This window comes from Oenanthe melanoleuca, chromosome 1, assembly GCF_029582105.1.
Source record: "Oenanthe melanoleuca isolate GR-GAL-2019-014 chromosome 1, OMel1.0, whole genome shotgun sequence".
Lineage (NCBI taxonomy): Eukaryota > Metazoa > Chordata > Aves > Passeriformes > Muscicapidae > Oenanthe > Oenanthe melanoleuca.
The window spans coordinates 18,402,478-18,408,440 of NC_079333.1; the positions used below are offsets into that span (position 1 = coordinate 18,402,478).

Below are 5,963 nucleotides of genomic sequence, written 5' to 3' on the forward strand. Positions count from 1 at the left end.
TTCCATAGCAGGCTGACAGACAGGCCTTAGGACCAAATAAAAACCATCAAGAGCACACATTAGCTGAGTCATATGATTCCAAACAATGCATTCCTGAATATGTGTTTGACAAAAATCTCAGCTTATAAAAGAATTCAGGTTCTAGAAAGGTAAAATTTATCTATGGCAAAATGCTATTTTATATTATATTTATTTAATATTGATCTGAAGGAAAATAGTTTAGATCACTGTCAAAACAAAATCAATACTCATATTCAGGTCAACTAACATAAAATAAAATAGCAATTTTAATTTTAGTTCTCCATCAGAAAGGTATGACACTTAAAAAATGCTATCCTACTCTTTTTGTCTGCCTTGGAAATTGCAAGGTGGAATATCATTTCAGTGAAAAATTCCCAACTACCTCTAGCCAAAATCCATGTTCAGGTACCTGAATGTTTCTTAATTTTTACAGAGGTAGAATTTTCTGTGCTTCCACCAACATAGATTCATACATAGTAGAAGGAACATTCCTATTCATTAGCCTGATGTCCCATATAGCCCAGTTAATAGGGATGCCCTAAATTATGTTCAATCTGGGTTAAAAAACAAATTGCAGGGATGAAAAATTCACCACAGTTTTTGGTAAGAGTAAGCTCTTCTGAAGGTTAAATAACCTCACTGCTAAATATCTGTACCTGACTTCTAACCTAAATAGATCCCATTTCCAGCCATCAGCTCTCCTTATGCATTGTGCTCTCCTTAACAGCATTCTCATTAAATCAAAATAAAAGCAATACAAAATGAATTAACTAAGCCATGTCCAATGTGCTCTTTTGATTGCTGTGATTTAAATGGAAGGATTTGAAATCCAGAACTGAGAATATCTCCCCATCCCCCCCCCCCCCCATATATCTTTATGGAGGAATCAATGGGTGTTCATTATCTAAATGTTTTTGACAATCAAAAGTACAACATTACTTTGCTGGTAGAACAGAAGTATTCAGTGGTTATTTAAAGATCTTCAACATGGCTATGCAGTTTCTGAGAAGTAACAAAAAAACAAACAAACAAAAGATTCAGTTAAAAAATAAAAAGTCATGCTTTTGGCACAAACATTTCATCTCAAAGTAAGTTCTGCAGTTTCAATGACTGGTTCCTTGAAGTACAGTCAAAGATCATTCATGTAATTTTCATTCAAGGCACTGACAGCTGTATTACTGGTTTTTTGTTGTTTTTTTTTTTTTTCCTGGATTTCATAGTGGCTTCTCTGAAACAAACTTCAAAGAAATGGAATTATTAGCCTGTTTGTGTTTGACAAGCACTCCTTTGTTACCAGTCAAGGAGACACTCTCACTGGCCAAATGGTAACAGCCTAAGAGAAACTTTGTCAAAAATTTTCATGTCAGGGAACAACCCATTGGATAGAGAGGAACATTTCAGATGTTTTTGGTTGGGGTGGCCAGCTCCTGAACAAATAAAATTACATAAAGTTTCTCACCATGTATGGCATTTTAACACAAAATCTGGATGTCTCCTCATCATAAGGACAGAAAATACAATAATTTCTCTTCCAAGTTTGAGGTTTTTTCCTTTGAAAAAGCGTTGCTGCAGTTTGCACACCAAGCATTGTGACACAGGTGTGCTGATCTGCCCAGAGTGAACAAACCAGATGAGAACCTGATTCCCTTGGGCCCTGCTCCCTGCAGGAAGCTTTGCACAACTCCATGTCTTTTCCACAAGTCACAGATTTTCCATCAGCATTTTTTTTCTGCTGGTTGCTGGAACGTGCTTTTTGAAGTAAAATGAGTCTTTGAATAATTTCCTGTTGTCTGAAAGCTCTGCAGTAGCTGAGCTCTTAACCATGGAGCAATATGAGGTAACTTCACTTATATTTGTAGTCCAGTATGTTAACATGAACTTTTCATCTCTTAAGGGCTGAGTGTAACTGCCAGTCAAACACTTAATTGAGTCTAATGATCTCACAGGCATTAAGAGATTTCATTAAGCCAACCCTAAGGGTTTTTATTTTACATTCATTTCTCAATGTATCAAAATAAAAATTGCTTTTCCATAAAGCAATGCATTCTCACCACTTCATGCTTAGATATCCTTATTGATTGTGCTTTTATTTCAAACAAACAGCACCATCCAATCTCTTTGAAGTACTCTTTGTGGCCAGGTTACCTTGGAAATAGTGCTATGTGGAAAAAGGAAGGATTCTCTCTCAGAGAATTTTCATATTTTGAAATCTGTTTGCCTGCAGAAGAAAGTCCCATCTGCAAAAAAGAAACAGAGTCCTGACTGAGTGAAATAACCTATTACTTTTTCAACAGCTCTGAGATCACAAATGAAACATCAATTAGGTTGTTTTTTTTTTTTTGGCAGACTGCTGAGAAGAAGAGAGAGAAACTGGCAAGAAAATACTCTTTGCTGCAACAAAACCTTACTGGTGATAAATTTTAGCTTCAGAAAGTGAGACAATTCTGACACAAGTTGTTTAGTCATGGTTTTACCAGCTAGCTCCACTTGGCAACTCATCAAGTTGAAAGGACACTTAATGAATACTTAGATGGTTTTAATTTTCTCTCTAGCATTTTAGATTTTAGTCAGCATCTTTACTTGTCATACTTTACAACAAATAGCACAAACATACAAATGTATCTGGAAGAAGCACATTAATATTAAGAACTAATATGAACAATGTACAGCTGGAATGAAGAACCTGATCATGACATCCCTTTTTAAGTTTAAAAACACTCCCAAAACCTGATGCTTAGCTTAAGCAGTGGTAAAAACTAAGGTTATTTTGTGACATTGCAGAACTGATACTTGTTCTTTTGTAAAAATTTGAAGTGTAGCCATTTGGCTAAAGATTACAATTCAAAATTCTACTTACTTTTAAAATATTCTAAGTGTGCTGGTTTAGCCTGTGAAAATTTCAGTTTGTCCTCCCCAGCTCTATTCTACCTCTGTTGTATGCTCCAGCTACCCAGTCAGATTCACCTACTCAGTCAAGACATTGTCTTGCACAAGTAAATTTGTCCTATACAGTCAATAGAAAAGGCTTCTGAATAAAGCAAGAAAGGCCTAAGTTGTGTTGTATTCATGCATATCTACAGGTAAACATAAGGATGAATAGATTCTATTAAATTCTCTGGCACAAAAAAAATCAAAACCCCCTTAAAAGCTTCATGTCTGGATAGGACAGGGGCCAGAGAAGGATGTGTTCAGCTGAATGGCCCCCAACACAAGAAGGGCACAGACCTGCTGGGCTGGGTCTGCAGCAGAACACAAAGCTGATCAGAGGGCTGGAGCACCTCTGCTATGAGCACAGAGCTGGGATTCCTCAGCCTGGAGAAGGGGAGGCTCCAGGGACCCCTGAAGGGCCAGACAGAAGGACTTTTCCCAGGGATATGGAGTGATGTAGGTAGGATGTTAGGAAGAAATTTTTAATTGTGAGGGTGACAAGTGCCCCTGTGGTGTGTGTCCCTGCCCACAGTGGGTGGGTGGGGGTTTAGAATTAGGTGATGCTTAACATCTCCTCCAACTCAAAGCATTCAAGGGTCTGTGATCTACAGTCAATTCAGGTGAAAGTTCATTTAAACATGCTTGCACATGAGGATCCAGCTGTCAAATAAGTATCCTACTTAAAACCTTCCTTCTCAGCCCCTGGCCTGGATGGCCAAAACACAAATTCAAATTTTTTAGTCAACTTCTGAAACTCAGCAGGAGTTATGGACATTGATTTACACCTATGAACCTGTGTAAATTGTTTAAACGTGGCTAACACAAAACCAGATTGAACTCACCTGAGGGCTTTTCTTCAGTCAGCTGGATTTTTTTTTCAGTAAAAGCTGTTCTGCTAACTCATTCCAGAGAATCTGAAGAATATGAGATGATTTGGAGTCCAAACAGCCTAGAGTTGCAGCCATGGCTTTGATAACATGAAATCCATAATGGTCAACTTGTTTTGAGAAATATCCACAGTACTGCTCCAGAGATGCAAAACATGACAGAACATTTTGGAAATAATATTATTTTGTGTATGCAGCTATTATGTAATAGTTTCTTCAGCAATCATTACCTTACAATGTGGACAATGGCAAGAATAAAAAAAAAATTATTTAAAACGTCAGTAAACAAGATGAATGCATTCAAAATGATAATTTATCTCTCAATTAACATTCAAAGGAAGAAAAATTAATCTACTGAAGAAGAGAGAAACAAAAGTAACGAAATATGTCATATTCTGTAGAAAAAAACTTGCTGGGTACCTAACCCAGGAAGAAAATTTTGTATCTCAGCTTATATAGAACAGTCAAACATTGAGGACTAGAAAAAATATGAGAAATGTTAATGTTGCAGAACAGATGTATGTGCAGTATTACAAACAATAAGGAGTGACACCAAAAAAGTAAATCAATCAGAATAAGTTTTTAATTTCATTTTCTTGGTAGTCAAGACATACAAACACATGACCATGAAGATGAATGCCAGCTAGGAATGAGAGCTTCAGATCTGTGCTGCTGCTCAGATGGGTATCACTGCTCACAGAAACTCCTGAGGAATAAAGGATGTGTAAAGGAAAGACATCCTTCTCCTCTAAAAGTTTGCTGGCTTTATATTGGTGGGGTTTCTGTGGCTGAGGAAACAGTTTCTCATAGTCTAGTGAGTTAAGCCAGTTCCACATGATTGCAAAAATCAGCATTCTGCTGATTTCTCCTTCTGGTTTTGAAGGTGCTTCCTGTGGTCAAGAATTATACAAGCAACATCACCACTTTGGGGTGTAAGGAAATGTTTAAGTAGCACACAAAATCTTCAGCTTGCTTGTCCAAAGTCATGCAGAAAATCTCAGATAGAAATGAGAAATGAGGCCAAGTATCTTAATCCTAATTTACTCATTAATAGATCTTGCCATCTGAAAAGTCTATAATCAGTATTAGTTATCCAGTTAAATAATTTTTTTTCTCACATAGAAGTGATTCTCTATGTGTTTTGGTGCCAAATGTATTGTTACCAACATCAATAAGATGTTGTTAAGATGATGAACTGCCTTTGCTGTTTTCTGAAAATTAGATGAAACTGGTACATTTCCATTAGGTACTTCATTCTAGACCACATTAACTAAGGCATGTTAAATCCTATAATTTGAATATATATCTGATGAAATAATTCATTAGATAAATAATTATGTAATTAAATGAGAGTCATACATAATAATGTCTAAATAAAGTCTCAGATATTTTAACATTATTATGTGAGTAAATGGTTTAATGTTGTTGATACCTTCTCAGTCAGCACATCTTCCTAATTTTTTCATTGTGTTTCACAAGTAACCAAATATCTCACAAAAGAGACTATTCTAGAAAGCTCATATCAACTGCTTGTACAGTGCCCAAGCATGATGTGTAGGCAAGGCAGAAACCTAGCATAGTTTAGGATAAGACTATATGAGCAACTCACAGCCTGTAAGTGTTCATCAGAGAATCATTATCTCCCTTTTAAAGCCAGGAACTGAAGCCACAGAGCACATGAAGAAGGCCCTTACAGCCAGTCATTTCAAGGTGTCCACTGCATGGCTGGTTTTTTCTCCTTACTTTCCCTCCTTGATGCAGGAAATTGGAGACCTCTCCTGAGTAGCAGCATTGCAAAAGTACACAGAAAGTCTGAAGCAAAGGAAGACAGTGAATCCAAGCTCTGAAAGAGCTGAACTGAGGCTTCACTTATGTCAGATGCAAGCTCTTATCCAGAATGAACATTTACCTGTGGATGTAGTTAGTCTGGCTGTATGTATGTGTCAAAGACTGGAAATAAAAATTAAAATAGGTAGAAAAAAGCACAGTTGCATTTGTGACATAACTTTACGCACATGTAACACTCAGCTTACCTTTCCCACTTTTTCCTTCTCCCTTTGCTTGCAAATCCTCTTCTGTAGTCATACAAAAAAGAATGGGACTAAGTCCAAGATATTCTCATTCCTA

The 5,963-nt window shown here is 36.8% G+C and overlaps 1 long non-coding RNA gene across 1 annotated transcript; it reads right to left on the minus strand.

The window, feature by feature from the left end:
* Window positions 1–345: 345 nt before the first annotated feature.
* On the minus strand, window positions 346–3,931 carry LOC130254803 (uncharacterized). Its single transcript, XR_008840822.1, has 3 exons — window positions 3,792–3,931; window positions 2,167–2,258; window positions 346–1,023 (listed from the first exon to the last, which is right to left on the minus strand). It is a non-coding gene; the product is annotated as an uncharacterized LOC130254803 (long non-coding RNA).
* Between the last annotated feature and the right edge of the window lie 2,032 nt (window positions 3,932–5,963).